This window comes from Vanessa tameamea, chromosome 25 (genome assembly GCF_037043105.1).
Source record: "Vanessa tameamea isolate UH-Manoa-2023 chromosome 25, ilVanTame1 primary haplotype, whole genome shotgun sequence".
Lineage (NCBI taxonomy): Eukaryota > Metazoa > Arthropoda > Insecta > Lepidoptera > Nymphalidae > Vanessa > Vanessa tameamea.
Genome location: NC_087333.1, coordinates 1,707,511 through 1,729,962, shown reverse-complemented (window position 1 = coordinate 1,729,962; position 22,452 = coordinate 1,707,511). Strand labels below are relative to the sequence as shown.

The 22,452-nt window shown below is 32.0% G+C and overlaps 1 protein-coding gene across 1 annotated transcript in view; it reads left to right on the top strand.

Annotated features, from left to right (window-relative positions):
- The window catches only part of LOC113401810 (orexin/Hypocretin receptor type 1-like), a 139,457-nt gene that overhangs the window by 44,350 nt on the left and 72,655 nt on the right, over nt 1-22,452 (top strand). Inside the window, exon 2 of the mRNA XM_064218886.1 lies at nt 3,739-3,832. The gene's annotated coding sequence lies outside the window, so the exon portion shown is untranslated. The remainder of the gene's footprint in view (nt 1-3,738; nt 3,833-22,452) is intronic.

The window sequence follows — 22,452 nt, the reverse complement described above, 5'->3', positions numbered from 1 at the left end:
GCCAAGATAGACCAGAGGTTAGAACGCGTACATTTTAACCGATGATTACGGGTTCAATCCCAAGCACCACTGAATTTTCATGTGCTTAATTTGTGTTTATAATTCACCTCGTGCTCGGCGGTGAAGGAAAACATCGTGAGGAAACATGTATGTATCTATCTAATATCAATGAAATTCTGCCAGATGTGAAATCTACCAACCTACACTGGAACAGCGTAGTGGAATATTCTCCTAACCTTCTCCTCAAAGGGAGAGAAGGCCTTAGCCCATTAGTGCGAAATTTACAGGCTGTACATATAGTTTTATATTCCTAAAATAATAAATATCAAAACATTGTTTTTATAGCAAAAAATAATAAAACGTACGCTTAAAAATTTGTCTAAAATACACAAAACATAAAAGTTGTCCTTTATACAGTGTATGATATAAAAAAAATGTTAGAATCTGCGTTTCTTCTTGATTTTTTTTACAATAACGAAACATTAATCTTAAATTATGCCTTGAAATTTTATTTTCAATCTGCACAGAATCGTTTTAGTATCACAATAAGATAGTAATTATATTATATAAACAGAACGAATCAAGTGTATGTATTTAATAAACAAAGAAACAACAAAGCCTTTCATTTACACGTATGGATGTAATTTGTTTTATTCGAGTTTAAACTGACCATCCAAGAAACATACTCTAATTGGGGGTGATACTAAAAGTAATTATAGTTATCTTTTGTGCTTTCTCCAATCATTTATTTGATAAGCTGATAAGCAATAATGATAAAGGTTTAACTTTGCTTAATGTCACTGGCAATGCAAGAAGTACAAGCAATTTTTCATACTGTCAATAGGCCATTATACTAAGAGACGTACATAGATTTATGTCTCCTGTAGTTCAGTCGAAAATGGCGTTTCAAATCGAAAAACAACACTAGAAACCAATGGCCTTGGGTGTAAAACTGACAAATGGGTAGCCTTATACATTTCCACAGAGCTCCAACACTAGTAAGAGTAGAATTTATTCCTATTATTAAAAATAAACTTGTCGAAGAGTTAATTATTGCATTTAAAGACATTCAGCTTTAATGTTGATAGTGTCACAGAAATGATAAAAGATTTTTTTAATGAATACCACTGTTATATATATGCGTACGAAATAAACTGCAAAAATATACACAGATTTGTAACCATACTACGTTATATTATAAAGACGAAGAATTTGTGACGTTGAAAACGATAATCTCAGAAAGAATCAGTCTTGATCATGAATCAGATTAAGTCTTATTGCATTGTTTACTTTTTGAGGAAGGTTTTAAGTTACAAGCAAATTATTAGCTTTACATGTCAACAAATACGGAAAAATATATGAAATAATACGCGAAGCATTTAAATTGAATGCAGGTAAAATGGCAGGATTCAGCTTGTATAAAGAGTTGGACTATTTTCTGTGTCGTAATGAATTACAAATAAAACGTTTAGAATGTTTGTTGCTTACATAAATCCGTTCTAATTCTATCCAACGAAGGGATCAAAGCAAATATTGACGTAATATGATCTTATCGTGAATTTAAATAAGAATACGTACTGGTATGAGAGTACCTTAGAACAATGACAGCATTGGAAATGTCACATGTTTATACGATGCCTGATGTTCAGTCATTTCTGTGACAGTGGCCACTTATTACAATAATATAGATAGGGGGGCGGGCAAATGAGCCACTTAATGCTAAGTGGTCACCACTCACCATGGACGCAAGCGCTGTAAGTAACATTTACCATTACTTACATCGCCCCAACACCACCATATGGTAATTTTGATGCTATGTAATTGTGTCTGTAGTAGCGCTCACTTACGCTTTAATCCAGAACTCAACAATACAAAGTATTGCTTTATGACGCTAGAATATGTGATGAGTCCAGACAGACTTGCAAGGAGACCAATCGCCAGGTGCTTTTTAAAAATTAGCAATGTAGATTAGCCAAGTGTGCTGGTATAGCGCACAAGAGTGCCCGAAAATATTTTTCATTAATTAATTTCTCTAGAATAAAGTTTTCTAAGTAATAAAAATAGAAATAGTAATTACATAAGCTTGAATAATAGACACTGCTGATTCTAAAATTAATAATAAAAATTCAATAAAAATTAAAATAATTAATAAATAATTAGGCATATTAATTCCTGTTCTTATTAATAAAGTAATTAATAAATGTCCTGCAATTATATTGGCTGTTAAACGTACAGCTAAAGTTCCTTATATAATATTACTAATTGTTTCAATTAATACTATAAAAGGTATTACTATTGGAGTTCCTAGGGCAATTATGTGAATAAATATATGTTGAGTATTATTAAATCATCGAGGTATTCATTATTCTCTCACTCTTTTAGTCCATGTGAATGAAAATCCGACAAAACTGTAGACAGATCAGGCACAAAACCAATGGCCTCGCATAGGTTCCGATTCTGTTGCTACTAAAAATTTCTTGATCTAAACGATAAATACTTTTTAATGATCTTCCGTCGAACTCGCTTTTCAATAGACCGATGACGCAGATTATACATGTGAACATCCTTCAAGTACTGAATTGCTTCAAGTACTTGAAGGATCATGAATTTTCATAAGAATGTATCAACTGGATCGTACTAAAATATATTTTTTATCATCTTAAATTCAACAGTGTACGGTTCAATACAGTTCTAGTTCCACAATGTTTTTCTGTTTTTAATGCCAGCCTTACAAACTAAGCCTATAATATATTTAACATAAAATTTTTGCAACTTAGTGACTGAAGTGAAATGTCGGTACGTCAGGAACAATGACCTTGAAATATGCTTACACATATATATATACAGTTTATAATATTAATAGCTATTGCAAAAAGCATGCCACTTTCAATGATCTCTTTACTCTTAGAGTGCAGTCAATATGCAATGTCAAAGATCGGAATAGCTCCGTTTCCGAGCTATTCTGGAATAATTTGTTTTGGGTTAAATATACCGGCGTTAGTACATTGTACCTTCAATGATGCGAGGAATGTATAGCGTTATTGCATTGTTTGCACTTTATTTATATGATTCATGAACTTGATTCATGATTTAAGTATATTTCATACCGAACTTCAGACTTATAATTAGTTTTTATATAATTTTCCTGTAAAAGTATTGTTTCTTGACTGTGTACAGCTAAGGTGACTTTTACCAAGGGAAACTATTTAACTACGCAATATATATAATAGCAATAAACGTTCTTTTTTCCGTCTTAAAGTCCAATGGAATCGCAAATATGACTGAAAACGATTCAGATGCAGGATCGACTGTTTAACTTGTTATCCGAGGCACGAGTTTAAACCAACAGCTTCCAGATTCCAACCTGCTAGTCACGATATAATATAAACCAAAATTATGCTCAAGAAAATTCAGTGATGCTTTCAGAGGCTTGAATTCACAGACTTCGTTCAAAGTACAGGTGTTCAACTATCACAGTTACAAGAGACATAAATATAAATTCGTCGAAAAAGTTTGAAGGATCCATAAAACTATGATTACAGATTATAGAGTTTCCAAACAATAGCTAGAAATTCTGAAAATTCAATATCTATGCTAACAAGGTCGTGGTTAGAGCAGTTTGCAATCACGCTGTATCCTCTAGCAAACAGATTTTCTATAACTTTTTAAAATTTTTATAAGTTTTCATGGCGTTTTTTAATTGTTCTTATTGTATATAATAGCAGTATTTCTTTGCAGGAAAATTTACTTGCAAGGAATAACACGCAATAAAGAGAGAAGCAATTTATATGTTGATGTGAGATCATTACGATGCATGACGTGACGTATTAAGGTGGGTGAGATTCATTCCACGTTTTTTCTAAATAAAAAAAAAAATCTGTCACTGTGTCACGAGTACGCCTTATAAATAATAATTTTGGATGTTGGTAAATCGCTATTGACGTTAAAATCTCGACACTGTTTGGCCAAACATCATAAAAGCTATTTTTTTTTCTGACGATTTTTTTCTTGGTGAAGTTATCCAATTAGTTGTGCCCGATGCCGCTGCAGCACATAAACTTGTACACCGTTTAACCGATCGCAACAATATTGATACTTTTGAGCGCTTTATTGGATCATAGTTTACAAACAAATTTAAACAGGCTATGTTAGGTGGAAATTGAAGTAAAATATTAGATTAATATCAGATAATAAAAGTATATTTTATTCGAATCGACTTTTAAAAATAGTTTTGAATGATCATGTTATAAATCTACAATAGAAATTAATGATATACGTATTACAGTTCAGAATAAAAATTCTGCCGAGAAAAGGGGGCAAATGAATCAGTAAGTGCCCGTACATTATCTACATGAGATATTTCAGGATATTAGATACACCCTGGATCATTTCAGAAGGGCGCTGGTTCACATCTAACCACTAAGTGGAATACAGTTGATAATTTATTTATTCTGATACGTTGTATACATATTCCCATAACTATACTACACTCAAAGCAAACAAACAAATATAAATATAAAAAATATATTGAAATAGAAAAATACAATATCAAAGAGATCTGCGTATAAGATCAAAAACTTCGCTGTAATGTCACCTCCAATATTTTCTATTAACGGCGTCGAAGCGGAATAAACCGAGAACGTTATGGTTATTCCGCCTTACCGAAACCATACAAGGTGTAACATAGTCTGTAAATAAAATAGTGGACAAGAGTGACTACTGAGTTTCTCAACGGTTCTTCATGGTAGCATGTACTTTTCGAACCGGTGCTAACTTAACATTTAATTCAATCCTTTGACATGGCGATTAAAATGGTATTTTATGAGTCTATGTTAATAAAGAATATTTTGTTTTGATGACTGTTGCATTATTATTGAACTCAGTATATTTCTGAGGATCGTTTTCTTCAGATTCTAAGATATATTCTCGTCATCTTCACATGAGAATTATATTGCATGAAAATTTTGTAATCTTCATCACCTAAATTTTAGTCCCTTCTGCTGGAAAAAATGCTGGATGTCCATATTTTTCCGCCAGGGATCTCTGCCCCTGGACGGGTACGACCAAAGTATTATCTTTCTACCGCCAAACATTAATACTCTGAGTTCCATTCACCATGCAGGTAGTTCTATTTTCATCTAAAGAGGAACATGTAACATCTTAAATGTAGTAACAATAAGATGTTTTAAAAAATATATAAACAGAATAAAATCGTTTATCAATAAAGAAATTTTTAAGGTTATCGTACCAGTTTACGACGACAACTGCTTTATTGACCATAATCGATGGTATTTATACATATGTATTAACAGCCCCATAAAAATAACATAAATAAAACTATAGAGAAGATATAACATAGGCACGAATTTCACGTTTGTGGAGATAATGGAAAACTAAAAAGTAGATTACGAAGTAATATTACACGTATTGTAATAGTAAATTATTATGGTGCAAGCCAATCTAGGTAGGTACAACCAAAGTACCTACTTTATGTAGCGGTTAGTATTGTGACTGAGTCAGTGTTACTACAGACAAAAGTGATATATCTTAGTTCCCAACGATCTAAGGAATCCTTAATTATTTTTTAAAGCTTCAACGTCTATGGAAGGTAGTTATCACTACTCCACTCCGCCTAAATACATCATAAAAAATATCTTAACATTGTTCGTAAGTCCGTAATCTTCTTCTGCACTGAATAGTCTGAATAGTTATTTATTAATTCTAGAAAATTCCGATTAAGTAAAAATAAATTCCAATACACGTTTCATCAATTTTAAACGTCTTGTTATTTTTTAGTTTTATATCTTATTTCATAGAGAATACAACGTTCACAGTTTCAAAGAAATATCGAGTATTTCTTCAACCGATATAATAATTGTCGGTAAAGGACTGAACGTGAACGGGTTGAGTTTCCAATGAACTGAACTTAAAAGCGGTAAAATATGAAACATTGCCTTTGTGAACACATTAATTAGTTTCACTTAAAATATAGAACTTGTGAACTTTTCATAAGGTACAAATATTTAGCATCTTGCAGCATTCATATTCTGAATTTGTTATCAGCTTCAAACTTAACTTAAATCTTAGAGCGTATAACTGTTGCTTTTAGCGATTAATGGTGCGGGTTCACGTGACATGCTCACAACGCATCGAGGTAAACTGGCAACACGTAGACTCCTGTGTAAATATTGTTGTAATTATCTATACTAATATTATAAAAGCGAGAGTATGCGTCTGTCTATATGTCTGTTTGCTGCTCTTTCACGATCACTAAACCGAATTTAATTCAATTAAGCATAAAGAAAACTTCAACTCCAAGGTAGGTTACTTTTTATGCCTCACACCTGGGCATCAAGCTCTTAAACGCGATTAATCAGCGCGCGATAAACAACCCATACAAACCCGGCCTGGGATGGACATTTAAAAAACAGCTTATATATCATTTAGGTATAAGTGTTATTTTGTCCTATATCTTTTTAAACGTTAAAAGTTCGAAATTCAAAATATATAAAACCATGAAAGTGTACATGATTATATTACTTAAGTATAGAATACAGGAAATTTGTGATATTATGTTACTAACTCAATGAAGACGGAGACTTGAATTCTATTTGAACTTTATATTTCAATGAACATTATGTAAGTATAACTTATATATCATTGAGGTGCGATATACGCGAAATTCGTGGTCTATAATGCGTAAAGCCGAGGTAAATTCTAATGCGTAGATCCTCACTTCATCATATAACAGATGTCAATTGGGTAAGCAAACAACGGATATCAGGAAACACATAAAATATATTTTAGGACACCATATTAAAAATATTCGCAATCCGAGTCACAAAACACATGAGTGAGTATCATGCTTATGACACGACAGAAATAAAAGTGTTGCCATCTGTTTTATTAAACCTGTTCTTTTGATATACTCTACAGATTATTATCCTTTTTATTTATATGTAAATCAGTCATTATTACATACTAGGTATCTTTATGTTTATCGTTTTATTCAAAATATTATAACAATAAAATCATAAGTCGCCTTTAAATATTACCATTAATAATACTAATTTCAATTTTATATACTGGCAACATTCACGTTTTTCCGAATGACAATAATCTAGTAAAAAGCAAATGAATAATCTTTTATTTTAATAAAATATTTCTATTTTGGACAAACAATTAAAATACATATAATTTTTTAATATGAAATGTTTATTTTCTACTATCAATAAAATATATTGTTTAAAGAAATTGTTCGAATCTATGTAAATACAAACAAAATTTAAAAATAATATAACTGTAAACTAATTATTGTTTCAATTAAGTTGTATTGATATTTGTAGCGAAATTTTTTTGATTTATAAACTATCTAAAAATGTATAAAAATATTGCTCTGTGTTTCAATATACGTAAAAAACAGATTGATGCTAATAATTTAAATTAACAAATTATAAAATTAAAATAATTCAGACTATAACTGAATTAAAATTTAAAAAAGTTTTGAGTTCTCACTTCTGTCGACAGTCTTCATGACTTTTTTTTAATCAGTGAAAACCTTCAGAGAGAAGGCCCAGAGGGAATGGGTTATGTTATATCTGTATATAATGTCAAGAAAAGTAACTTTCTCGTTTATATAAGGTAATGTGAGTTTGGAACTTATTCCAACACACTGCTCCACTTGACTTAGATTTCCTGGCGATTTCCATATAATTATAAAACCAAATGACTCAATTGTTATAAATAATTAATTATGACAAGGCTAGATTAGTAATAAAGTTATGGTTTATTTATTTATAATTGAAGAAACAAACACATAAACCAATAAAGCCAAAATTAAACAATACGTGAAGAGCAATATATCACACGTCAAGAATAAATTATAAGTTTTTATTAACATGAGGATTATTAACATCAATTCCCTAACCTAATATAAATAAAAACTAAAAATAGTTATTGTACAAACCATGACCGCGTGGAATGGAGGCAAGAATGCTGGCAGCATTTCCCCGTTGAATCGCAATTCCGATCCTCTGGACAAAAATGAACCAGCCCTTTATTAAGCGTTATACTTTTGAAGTTTTTGCATTACTGCTCCAAGGTCCATGTGTTTTAACAGCAAATGATACTAAAACATAATTTGGAATAAGACACGAATATTTGGATCGTTTATTCAATAAAACTTTTTCCGCGGCTGCTCCGGTGAACATTGTTTCCTTGATATGAGACGGAAAATATTTAAAAAAAAAATTTAAAATAATAGAAACATATGTCAAGTTATATAAAATTACTTCAAACTAATTAAGACAGTCGTTCGAACTAAAAGCAGTTGGACAAAGTTATGTAAAGAGTCAAGTAAGAATAGCTTAAGTTTGGGAAAGATATTGTTAATAATTCATTAATTCAAAATCATATGTAAAAAAATATTGTTAAAGAAGGCATATTAATCGATACAAGATTATACAAATTATAAAAAAGCGCGGAGTTAATGCTTGTTGACTTCTGAGTAACTACTGAGTTTCTTGCCGGTTCTTCTTGGTAGAATCTACATTCCGAACCGGCGGTAACTTCACTTAATATTCATAGTTTGTTAAATAATTATTCAAAAGTCCTTGTAAAAGCCTACTTAAATAAAGTCTATTTTGATGGATTGATTGAATAATATGAATATAAATGAGTGATCATGAATTACTCATTTGATAATAATTAGCATTAGCACAAATTAAGAATATGAAAATTCAGTGGTGGTTGCCTGGGTTTGAACCCGAAATCATCGGTTAAGAGTTAGAACGCGTGCAGCGTTCTAACCACTGGGCCACCTCGGCTCTCAGAATTTATTTGCAAATACAAATTTAAAAATCATGACATTTTAAATCAATGTCGATTTCAAATATTTCCACACCTTAGGTCATATATCAATCATGTTAATCTTGTAACAATTCGAGAATTTCTATTATTAAACGTACCGGATTTCTCAATGTTACACTGTAATGTTCGATATATTACTGTTAAAATGTAACTTTCCTACAACATATCTAAATATAATTCGCTAAAACTTAATACTAATACGATTATTTCTTCACAAATATATATTTTTTTATGTGATACAACTCTCGGCGCGCATTGGTACCGTAAGTAATCCCGATTCGTGAGCCATGAACGGCTGAACGCTCTCTTATGCCGTTATGTTCCGGGACAGCCCCCTACTTTTTTACTTACTATTAAAATTTAAGACCAATACATTTATTTATCTTTTGTTTTTTTTTATTTATTTAACTCCATATTTATCGCTTTATTTTTATAAGTCCTTTCATGAATCGTGAATTTTGAAGTTCCTTGTGACGGACATTTCATTTTCCAATTAAGAACTTTAGTTCGATTTTTGAAAACCTAAATTCTGACTAGTTTCAAATGTTATAGAACCCGTTTTTAATTATTTTCTGAATTCTAGCAGTATTTCTAAATGTTATTGATGTCGAATGTCTTCTCACCTTAAATGTCGATACAATCGTATTTATATATGTACTTAAATGCTTTATTTATTATATAATTATTATTTATTTACAGTCTGATTCTGCTCAGTCAATTAAACGTGGACCTTAACCGACGTATCCTGTTGAAAGCTGGGCCCTAATTTTTCATACTTTATTTCATTTCCTTTGAGCCTCATGGTGGAATTTACTCCAAATCTCATCACGATGAATAGGAGAAGCATTTACCTGCAGTGGATCATTTACAAGCTATTGCTACTATAACCTCAGATACGAACAGAAAGATAAATTTTATTGTAACTCTTTTGTAAAAAAAATCATTGAGGCCAGCGTATTCCAACTACACAAGCAGACGAACCACAAAATCAAACAGTTGTCTGATGCAGATCCCACATGTTGAAAGTTTTTCAAAGGCTGCATTCAAAGGGCAAATTCAAACAATTATTACGAAACAAATGTTACAATATAATATCTTATTAAATGCTAGTTTTAAATTTCGAATAGGAACTTAATAACAAAAAGGTCAGAGTAAAAGAGGTTTTAATGCTTTAAAATGGAACTGTCAAACTTGTCTTGTCTGCTAATATATGTTATAGACTAATGGTCTATCGCAGTGAGTTTAAGATAAAGACAACACTGTATCTATTATTGAAAAAGCAAGCAGATATATAAAGTAAAAAGGTAATCTAGTTAATAAGTTGATTACAATTATCAATTTAATCATAATAACATTAAATATTATAGGGCAACGAAACGTATGACAGTTCCTAGTAAAAAGTCACTAAGGGTTTGAGACGGTTGAAAACTATGTGTTTTTATATGAGCTAGTTTCCAAGTGTTAATTTTATTGTAACACTCAAACAACAGACAACAAAATTTCAAGTAATAACATCAGATTGGAAAATCGGGAATCATATTCAGAGGCACACTAGGAGACACTCTTTTCGAATTCGAAAATAATTTAAGGAAATCTATTTGTTGTAATCTGTTCATGCATAGTTACGAGTATTTAGCTTTTAGTTAACGCTGGGTCATTTTCTTTTGCACTGAGCCCTATACGCTTCAAAACCGTGTGACTTAAGTTTAACTGGACCTGCGGTAAAAGAATATTTCCTTCCCTTTCAAATCATTTTGCTTCGTACGTATCAGTCCCGTCCTGTTCTGTGTCATTTTATCATTTCGATTACATTTTATTCTTCCTTAATCAACTGCTAAAGTCACTAACACAACCTTAAGAGTATTGGAATCGTAGTCTTTCAAATCGATGTGAATTTTCATTAGTATCGGTGGAACAGTTCAAAGTAAATTGTCTGTTAAACTGGCGTTTCCTTAACGGAGCACGAACACGTGTCTGTCGTCGGCATATGATGACATTTTGAATTCGATGAATTTCAAATTGACATTATTTCGTGCATCTGTACTTATAAAGACATAACATCTTAGTTCCCGAGGTTGGTGGTGCATAGGTGATGTAAAGAATGGTTAATATTTCTCAAAGCGCCTTTGTCTATGAGCGGTGGTGACCACTTACCATCAGGTGGCCCATATGCTCGTCCGCCAACCAATGCCATAAAAAAAAATGTGATACCTCTCGATGAATGTGTCAAAGGACATATGCTACTTTGTTTTATTCACCCCTCGAGGAGTAAAAAGGGTGGATGACGGTTTGTGAAACCTAACAGGAATTGGGTAACCTAATGATCTGATCTCAAGCCGAGATGATCTATTGGCAAGAAGATAGAAGTAGTGAAACCGACGAAGCATTATCGAGTTCTTTTTTTGTGAGGAAAACCAGACTTGTGAATGGACGACCTGATGGTAAGTAATATTAGCCATACCTTACATTACCTTACAACCTTGGAAACCAAGGTTTTACGTTCCTCGCGCTCTAGTTCCAGCGGCTCACTCGCCTTTCAAACCGGAATACTATATTAATAAATTTTACTGTTTAGCGGTAGAATACGTATATTTTTAGACGTATAACGAAAACATACCTAGCGTGTCTGCCGCCGCCATGCCCGCCATGCCCCTGAGAGTACATTAAGTCGTTAGTTCCGGTTGTTATCACAGACATATGGTAATCGTTATCTTTTGGTGGGAATTATTCTAATCCATTGGGCTAATGTTGTGCTCGTAACGATGTGGGAGTCAGGTGGAAATTGCTCTCTATGTGAATAAAAAAGACTGCGTATATTTCAATAGATTGATTATGTTTGATATATTTTAATACATATTTTGTAATGTTATAGTGCATGGTGAGGCTTCCTGTAAATGGTAGATTTGCCAAGATAATTTTGAAATGTAATTTTTTTTTTTTAATTTGTTATTGTATCTATTGTTGGTTGTCCTGAAAATAAAATAAAATACACATAGAGGTCTGAAGATATCGTTACACGTGGAAACGCTGCACTTATAAATATGAATCAAAAATCGGTTACTTATTAGTATTTATTTTACTATAATAATGTTATTACTTTATACTTTAAATACTTTATACTTTTACATACCAATCAAAGGCAAGATTAAAAGGTTTTGGCAGTTCTTCGACATTCGCGATTGGGCGCAGACAATCACCAAAGTTTCATCACAATCGGATTAATAATATATAATAGGATATTTTTTATTTATAAACAAGAAGATATAGGACAAGAAAAAATAAGTTTACAGATGAATAAGATTTAAACAAAATAAATGTTGACAACATTTTGTATACTGGGCAAATGACATTTAAAGAAATATTTAACATTCCTTCCACCGCCAATCTCCCTAGTGTCTGGAGTTACACTGGTTCTAACCCTTCTAACCGGACTACAACAATAATAAATGTTGCTGATTGGCGGAAGAATATCTAATGAATGATGAATATAAATTATTTAATACCAAAATTAATATTAAAGTACAAAAATGGACCGTCCGACAGTTGTGAACCAATCAAATTTTTAGTTGTTGAACTAGTATACAATAAAAGAAAACCAGTAAATAAAAATGGAGTAAAATAATTAAAGACATAGTTTTATTCATGAAATAAATATATTTTCTTTATTATTAGAATAATATTTATAGTACGTGTCGTATATAATATGTGTAACGTTGATAAAAAGGCGCATACAGCGACGGCGTAAAGGGCCCCCTCTATAATGGCATAAGGGAGCGTTATGCTGTTTGCTTTCAAGGTGCAAGATTCGGTATTACCCCCAAAGCGCGCCAGTAAAAAATTATAAAAGCAAAAATTTGTTCTTCAGTAATTTAAGGCAGGGAAAAATAGAAACTTTGTGTGAACTAAGAACAAATTACATTTGAAGGTGTGGTATTAGTCTACTTAGTTATTATATAAAGATCTTCTAGAAAACTCTTAAGTAAAGTTCATTTCATACACTTCTATTTCTAGTTTATAAAAGTTTGTTTTGATATAAATTCCTAGGAGTCCATTTCCAAAACGACGGACGCTTATTAACTCGCGATAAAAATATTTTCAATAAAGTATGAAACTAAAAGAAAGTTTGTACTGAATAAAATCCTTTGAATAGAAACTATTAATGAGCTTATCATTTTTTTATTTCTCAAAAATCTAATTTTTAAAACAGTAAAAAGTACTTGAAACTATAAACAATTAACAACAAATATTATTTCCTATATCTGGTAGGCACTAAAACTTTAGCGATATGTTTCTGGATCTGCCCCCAATGGTGCGCTAAAGTTGACAATCTCCTCTTGACACATCCTCTACCCAACATCCTCAGATCATCAGACCAATCCAGAGCCAATAGTTTTTAGATTAAATTCTGACATAATCATAATTGGCAAAATAATTTGTTTTAACTGGTAGTTCATAATTAACTTTAAAAAAATTATAATGAAATTCTATCTGATTTATTTAAGAATTTTTTTCTCAGATATTTTTTTCTAATTTCGAGATGTGACATTGAGATTCACCTTTTGAGATTTTGAATAACTCACTTAATTTATCAGCGAACATTTCAATTATTTAATGGATTGAGTGAATTATACTTTAATTGGTGGTTAGGACTTTTTGTAAGCTGTAGTTCCCTAGGTTAAAGAGAGATTTTGTTTTTTTTTATGTTATATGTCTAAGGAGTTATTTTCCGAACCTACAGAAATTTTATATTGAATTAAAAAAAAGACGTAATGCTGTAATAAAAATGTCGTGAAAAATAGAACCAATCGTTTCATCTAAACAATATAACGTCCCTTTTTCAGTTAGCAGTTGAATATCTAGTGACCGTGTAGGTGTCTAATCACCCGTTTCGTTTACACGGTTCTAACACCAGTAAAAGATGATTGAATAAACTAAAAATAAGAACCTATTCCGTTGCTATAGATAAGCTAATGTTGCTTAAATTTACTTCAATCCAATCTCAGGTGGTTTCTTATTTAGGAATTAGCAAAGCGGTGGAATTAAACTGAACACGAAATACGTACTTTATTTTTTTATTTATATTGTTTATGAAATAGGTAAAGCGGACGGGCAAGCAAGTGATCTCTACCCCCATAAATACTAGCACCGTAAGAAATTTTAATCATTCATCTGAAATGGGCAAGCAAACTTGGGAACTAAGTTATTATATATCTTGTGCCTGTAGTTACTCACTCACCCTACAAACTGGAACTCAACAAGTGCTGCTGTTTCGTGGTACAATATCTGATGAGTGGGTGGTACCTACCCAGACGTTTACTCAAAGATCTTCCACCAAATAATAAAATCATTGTATTTTATTTTGTTTTTGCGATAGGTATAAAAAAATCCGGCCGACATTATATAAAAGCTTTGTAGAAAATTGTTAGTGATTCAGAAATCTTTCCCGAAAAATGAACAAAAATATTTTTCGAATCAGTGAGGTGAGATTAGCGTGAATACTTATATAAAATAGAGTTTGTTTGTTTTTTCATTGAGCATTGAGAAAGTAAAAAATCTCGGTGAATAAAGAAGTACATTTAAGTAATTACATTACTTATTTATTGTCAAGAAAAAAAAGGTACACCGTTTCGGAGAGAAAAAACTCAGACCTGATAAGAACCGGTGCAAGAACTCCAGCAAGAGTTTATTAGTATACTTTACCTCAAACGTTGCTTTTCTTTTAATTTTGCATTTGACAATGACTAGAATATCTTGTATAGAATTCTCCAGACGAGGGAGCAGGCATGTGAGTGTAAAAACTGCCAACTTTAGACACCAAACCCAACAATTATTTTACTGACCGAACGCATTGTTTGAATCCGTAAATTTTTGACTAGCACGCAATAAACTTGCTACTAAAACCGACAAAGCAGTCAAATATAATACGTAGCGACACTCCATCACAATTTTCTACTGTAATGAAACAATATTCAAACATAATTCTTTTATCGTTTTTATTTTCCGGTTGTAAAAATACATTCAAAACAGAAACAAAAGAAGGAAAATCAAATCTTATATTATATATAAGTAAAATTCTGAATTCGTATTCATTCAGACGTAATTTAATCTGTGTGAGATTATTGGATACTCTGTGAATAAACTTGTAAGAGATACAAGGACAAATCTATCTTGACGTATTAAATTTCGCCAACATTGGCTCAAACATATTGGCATTGGAAGTATCTATTTCTCACGTTGCAAACGATTTAACAACTATTCAAACGATATTAAGGACTGTAACTTGATGATGAACAAGTTCTATTATGGAAAAAACTCAGGACTAATTGCCTTTTTGCTCGTCCATCTAAAATATATCATAAAAAATACTCCATCTTCCAACGTCGTTAGACACTAAATCTACCACTAGATAAATATCTTTGTTGTTTTTATCGTATTTTAGAAAGAAAACTAATCGCTCGTTCGAATCCTTACCATTCAATTAATAAACTTCCACATCGAACTTCTGGAGCGTTTCAACGGATTCAAAAATTCAAATCAATCAGAATTGCAACTGAATTAAATCGACTAGATGTGAAAGTGAGATTATACTCTACGCTCGTTCGATATTTAAAATTGGCTCGCGAGAAGTTTTCAATGAGGAAATTGAAAAGCTGCGTCACTTATTTAATGAGTTAAATAAAAATCTACGAACAAACAAAAAATATATTTGTTACTTAATATTTATAAGTCCAATGTTATTTAAAGACCAGTGAGCCAAATGCAGCACCGATTTCCGCAGATCGAAAATGACGTAAAACCTTGATCTCTCTTCCGTTACGTAATTGCCTTCACATCAGACAGTAAGAGTAAGGGAATCCTCGAGATAAGATGTATTTCCTGAATCTTATATTTCGTATCTTCTGTTGGAGAAGTTTCATACGGGTAGGTAGGGAGTTGAGGAGTTGTTTCAAGTTACCATAACGCCAAAATATCTAATAGAACCGCGACCTAGTATTTCTGCAACATTCCTTTTCCGTGAGCGTAAGAATTATTCAAAAAAAAAAAAAAGAGTTATTGCACTTGCCTATTGATTATAAATACCTGTGTAAAGTAAAGTAGAAAGACTTTTAACAGAAATCGAAATAAGGTTAATATTAATTTTTTAGGTAAATATTCGTTTATTGAACGCGGAGTATGTACGTGTGGCAAAGTCGAGAATTCTCATTAGAATTATTTGATTCCCGCTCTATTGGCTCACATCAACTCACGTAACTGTCAAAACGTCTTATGTCACTGTGGCTTAACACCTTACACAAATTAGAACTCATACTATTTTAACTCTGACATACATAAATCTAATTTTTACTGACTCTCAATACACGGTTTTAGCTGTCAGAAATAATTATGAAACCCGTGTAATGTAGACAACAATTTTAGGTAGAATTTTACTTTATATTGATTGTAACTATTTTGTTGCAACCCCTCGATACCTATCGAATAGTACATAGAATTATATTTTTTGGAATTCTAAGACAAATAAATATTAAGTTTAAGCTGATGACAATAATTTTAAAATTCATAAATACCGACTTAATAATAAATAAATAATTAAAGTAACTCGAGTTATAAATAGATTTTTTTATATATTATATTACGCGCATGTTATTTATCCAACTGAACTTAAAGAGCCAACTGTATTATCTTGGTGGAAGGGCCACCTACGCTTGACATTCGCCAAACATCAAACTACGGTACTAGTATGCGTTTACTTAGTATCCAACGGTTGGCCATTATTATTTTCGACGCATTTCTCAGCTTTATCACTCTATCTAGACATGTAAATAACAATCAAATAAATTACTTTTCGCAGTAAAAGTAATAAAAAATAATAATATTTGTTTCATTTTCTACTGGTAAAGCCTTGGTGAAAAGTGTCAGTTCTCGTATAAATATTTGTATATAACATAAAATATATTTCAACAAAACCAGGAAAATTACGTTTAAAATTTACTTTTATCTTATGAACGTGGCTTATCTCGAACCTAACTTCAAGTAAGTCGTTATCAACAAACGGTTATGACCATTGAGTTTCTATTTCGAAATCGTATTTTATTGAACAACGGAAACGCAAATTAAATCACATTTATGTTGAAAATACAATACGAGAGAATTATTGTTTGTGTGGGTATGTGACCCGTCACGATATGGTTGTTTGAAGCATCTTACTCGATTGATGGATAATGCACTTAGAGGGTTCTTACGATATACACGGTTTGAGAGTAAATAACTGCCTGTAATTGTTCCACTGCTGAGTTAAGGCCTCCTCTCTGTTTTTTGAGGAGAAAGTTTATTCCACCACAATGCCTAATATACATAGTTTGGTGGAAAAACAGTTTCCTCACGATGTTTTCCTTCACCGCCGAGCACGAGATGAATAAACACAAATTAAGCACATGACACTTCAGTGGTGCTTATCTGGGTTTGAATCCACGACATGTACAGCCTGTAAATTTCCACTGCTAGGCTAAGGCCTCCTCTCTCTTTGAGGAGAAGGTTAGGAGCATATTCCTCCAATGCGGGTTGGTGGATTCACATGTGGCACAATTTCGTTGAAATTAAACAAATGCCCGGCTAGCTCAGTCGTTATGAGACTCTTAATCTCAGGGTCACGGGTTGAACCCACAATTATCGGTTTTTTAACATTAATATAATCTTGTGTCGAGCTAATATGCCTTATTTATGTTTTCTATGTTACCAAAAATTAAGTTGTCACTCTTTTAACCGTCATTAAAGTAATAAAGAGGTTAATGGCAAGTCGGTTTTTTATGTTTGTTACCTCAGAACTGTAATTTATGAACCGGGCTATGGACTAGGAAAATATTTTTTTCCTTTGGGAGAGTATATTTCCCTTTTGATCCTAGTTGACTTTAAGAAATACCAAATATAAGTAAGAAAAAAAAAGTTGATGATGTGATGATTTTTTTACGTGTTGAAATTTTATATCATATTTTTCATAGTATTATTAGAAGACAGTGTTTTTTGTTAAATTTTGATATTTCTCTCACGTGAAGTTTATCGTGAACTATACGTAATCGAATTTACATTTCATGTGTGGATTTCAACGAATACCAACTCGACCCTTTTTGACCATGTATGAGTTTATTATAATAAAAAGCCTTATATATATTATTATATATAGAATATTTATTTACTTGGCGGTAACGCTTTGTGGAAGCCCGTCTGTCTAGGTACCACTCATCAGATATTCTACCGCAAAGCAACAATAATTAGTATTGTTGTGTTCCGGTTTGAATAGTGAATAAGCCAGTTTAACTACAGGCACAAGGGACGGAACATCTCGCTAGTAAGGTTGGTGGCGCGTTGGTTAAGTAAGAATTTGCAGTGTTGATTAATTACCAAGAGAAGAGGTTATTTTGTTGAATAAACGAATAAAATATTACAATATTAATTTAAATGAACGATAATATATAATGAGAAAATTTTTGTTTACAATTCATTCAATATATTTTGTTGTTTAATTAAAAATTATTCATTAGCACACGAAATGAGCTGATTACATAAATGAACGTGAATGAATACGTGATACTCGATCACTCGTTGAATGATTTAAAATCATTTTGTAAGCGAAAACCGTATCGCGTGGGCTTTTATGCAAGCGCTTCGTGATATAAAAATATTACGGTACCGACCCACGTAAGGAACACATTCAATTGTCAAAACCTTTGGAAATAAATATTGTTTATGACCCCTGACGTCACACCTTAGTGTAAAGACATTGCCCACTATATTTATATAAAGGCGCTGACTTTCATCAAAATTCATAATGATATTGTAAAAATGTGGACAATTAATAAAATTGTTAAATTTATCACAACAAAGTATTAATGTCAATAGCGCAATGGTTTATGGGAATGTAAAAAGTCGCAGGATCGATCCTGGCTTTGGCTATTGTCGTCCCCACTCCTAACACAAGTGATAAACTTAAAAGGAGGGTTAAATAGCAATATAGTAATTCCTTTATTAATTTGGGGCATTGCTTGTATACTTTATTTAATTTAAAAAAAAAATACCTCTTTTTACAACGACCAAGACACGACACGACCGGGAACAGTTCAGGTGCAGGAACTTCAGCTTTGACATGTCTAAATTTATACAACAAAGTTTTACAATATTCCAGTATCAGTTATTAACAAAAATCATAAATCAATCTTAAAAGTTTCGTGCCGTATTGGCTATGTAAAGAATGGTTAATATTTCTAACAGCTCCATTGTCTATGGACCAGTTTACATTACGTGGCACATTTGTTCGTCCAACCTAAATCATAAAAAAAAGAATCGTAATTCCGATTCCATACGCCTAAATTACTTTCTTAGCGGTAAATGGATTAATGGTGACGTTTGGGTTTTTGTTTGTAACCACAAAAGGAAGGTTCATTCAAAAATCCAGCTTTCCTCTAATTTTTCCGAAGTGCAATGTCTTTATCCACTGGATTATTGAACTAGAGAACTTCGTATCTTATCTTGTTTCACTTTTGACAAATTTAAACTGTAAATGCACAAATTTGCGAGCAAGTTTTAAATGTGGTGAAAAAACAAGAATCATTATAAATCTATAGCCTATTCCAATGAAAGTAGGAAAAAAGATAAACAAACCATAGGTTTACGTATTGCGATTGATAATAACTCAGCTATATTGTGCAATACTGAGAGATTATGATTAATATACATTTATTTATAATACAAAACTACTACACTCAACTACTTATTTCCACTTTAATTTTACTTCCAAAATTCGGACAATAGTGTCGTCGACGTTCAAAACGCCATTTATTCGCAAATCCATTGTGAATGTCATAGACTAATCAAGCTCTCAACCAATGATATCAATTTGCCGTCAAAATTTGTTTATTTGGCTTTTTTCCTGTTATGGTTTGGAATACAGTCTATATTAATGTTATATATGCGAAAGTAACTCCATCTGTCTGTCTGCTTGAAGCTCTTCCATGGATAAACCATAAAACCGAATTTGATGAAATTTGGTGAGCAGCAAACTTGAACCCGAAGGAAGGACATAGGTTACTTATTATACGTGACACTTGACGAGCAACCCCTAAAACGCAGTAGCTGTGGGCAACAAAGTATTTATTAATAATTATACTATCATTTTATTATAATGTACTATTAACATGCAATTAAAAACTATTTTTAATAACACCAAAGAATTAGAAGACGCGCCCGCAAATAAGTATACGCACTTGTTTCCTTTTTTTTCTTATTTTATGTTATAGCGGCAAACGAGCAGGAGGCTCACCTGATGGAAAGTGATTACCACCGCCCATGGACATCTGCAACACTGGGGGACTTGCAGGTGCGTTACCGGCCTTTTAGGAAGCTAATTAAAAAATATATATAATTCCATTTTATTAAGTTTAAAAATTTTCATTTGACACATCCAGTCACTCTATATCTGCGATTTTAACAGCCAATCTGTCTTGCAGCTAAGCGGAAGATAGCAATTTTCGTTACGATTGAAAATTTTCAATTGAAATACGAGCTTAATTCGAATACAATAGAGTCTATTATCGTTTAACGCTCTACAAAAGGCGGTTCGACGTGCGATTGCCTCAATTATTCCATACTCAATCTGCGACTGTACGACTGTTAATACTATTGAAATAAATCTTTCTTTGACTTTAGGTAAGTAAAGTTTGAAATCGATTGTAAAACAGTACCGTCTGCTACTTCTATTCAAAGAAACTAGCTCCGCACTATTTTATCATCTAGGTATATTATCTAGTGTTGAATAGAATTATTTATTAATACTTTTTGAATTTGTGAATTAAAAGTTCAGAAATATTTTGTAACTTCGACGAAATGATTTCGATACTTCAGCTTCAAGATTGTAACGATAGTCTTGCTGACCCTAAATATGATGAGCATTACCTTATCTATTGGAGAAATTAGACATTCAGACTATAGATTGATTTATCAAACCAGTAGAGGAACCTTTCATTGGCAAACCGAAAAAAAAGATTAATAGTCTTTTGTATAGTAAAATAGGTACGGTCCGGTATGCTTTTAACGGCAAGGCTATGCCCTTAATCATTTATACCTTTGGTACTCGTCGGGGTACTTGAACTGAACTAGATATACTAGACCGTCGAATCCGTAAGCTGCTTATATCACTGAATGCACAATCCAAGTCCATCTGTATTGAGATTGTACATCCTTTGAAAATGACACGATTTTTTAAAATATTTGTACTTGTACTGTAACACACCAATGCGTTACTTAGCTTGGGTACTGAGATGTTATGTCCCTTGTGTGTTGTTGTGTGTCTGTACTTATAAAAAAATCACAATCGCGAAGTGTGTAATCTAAGAGATTACCTTTTACAATTAAACGCTGATATGCTGGGCCGCAGCAAAACTGGAAAAGGCCTGTAGTATTGAGCATCGATCATTGTATTCTTAACATACGATCTATTTAGCCTGAGTTGATCCGGGTTAAAAGAGTTTAATTTTCAGCGCCATCTGCTGAATCCAATCCAAAATATCCAGACATCAAAGACATACAAAATATTTTATCAAAATAGTTCGAACTATTTAGGATGTGTTCCACGTGTACAGAAAATTTATAAATATAAAGATGTATTTAAAAATTAACAAGTAAAACAAAAGAAATAAATGTATATACATTTACGAATGCGGATTAAATAAGCCGAACTGTTGTCGGACCAAAATGGAGGGTTGCGACTAATATTAACCGTTTCTTAGCGTAAACATCGTTAGCAAAATTCACATCTGTATTACAAAGAACCAAAGCTTGTTATACTTATTAAAATATTTAAAAAAAAATGCAAAAATTTAACACAAATATTTATGTATGAGAAGAAAAAAAAGTCTAAAGGGAAAGAAACTAAGACAAAAGATGATTTTTTTGGACACCTGGTTGGAAAGAAGTTGCTGTTTGCTATACAACATTATATGTATATTAAATAACAAACACAATTAAATAAATAATAAGCAACGAGAATTGAGAAGATTTAAGAATGTTAATAGGGCAAGAAATATTTTTTTTTATTAAAAATTAAAACAATAACAGAAGTAAGTTTAAAGAGTATTATATAAAATCGTATACCATAGAAAGAGACGCAGATAAAGCACCCAGAGTGGGCAGAACGCCCACGTGCCACATTTTCCTTACGTGATGATTTCAGCCAGTTTTACTGTAAGCTGCATAAAAGAACTTCGTTCCAAAAAACAATTAAGAAACCTTCAGATATACGTGATAAATAAGGCCCTTAACACCCGACGATAATAAGCCTAAAGGAATAAATTAATTCATGGCATGAATAGGTTCAGAAAATAAAAAAAGTTCTACCATAACGCCTTCGAATATTATGCAATGGGGATCACGAGTTTCATTCGCATCCCGTGTTTTTAAAGGAAGAGAAATATGAACAATGACGTCACACTTGGGTTCTTATTTAAATCGGCAGAAAAATACTTGGTTATCATTTGGTGGTTTACCCATAACCAATAAAAAGTTATTCTTATTATAACTAGCGTAATAAACCTATTA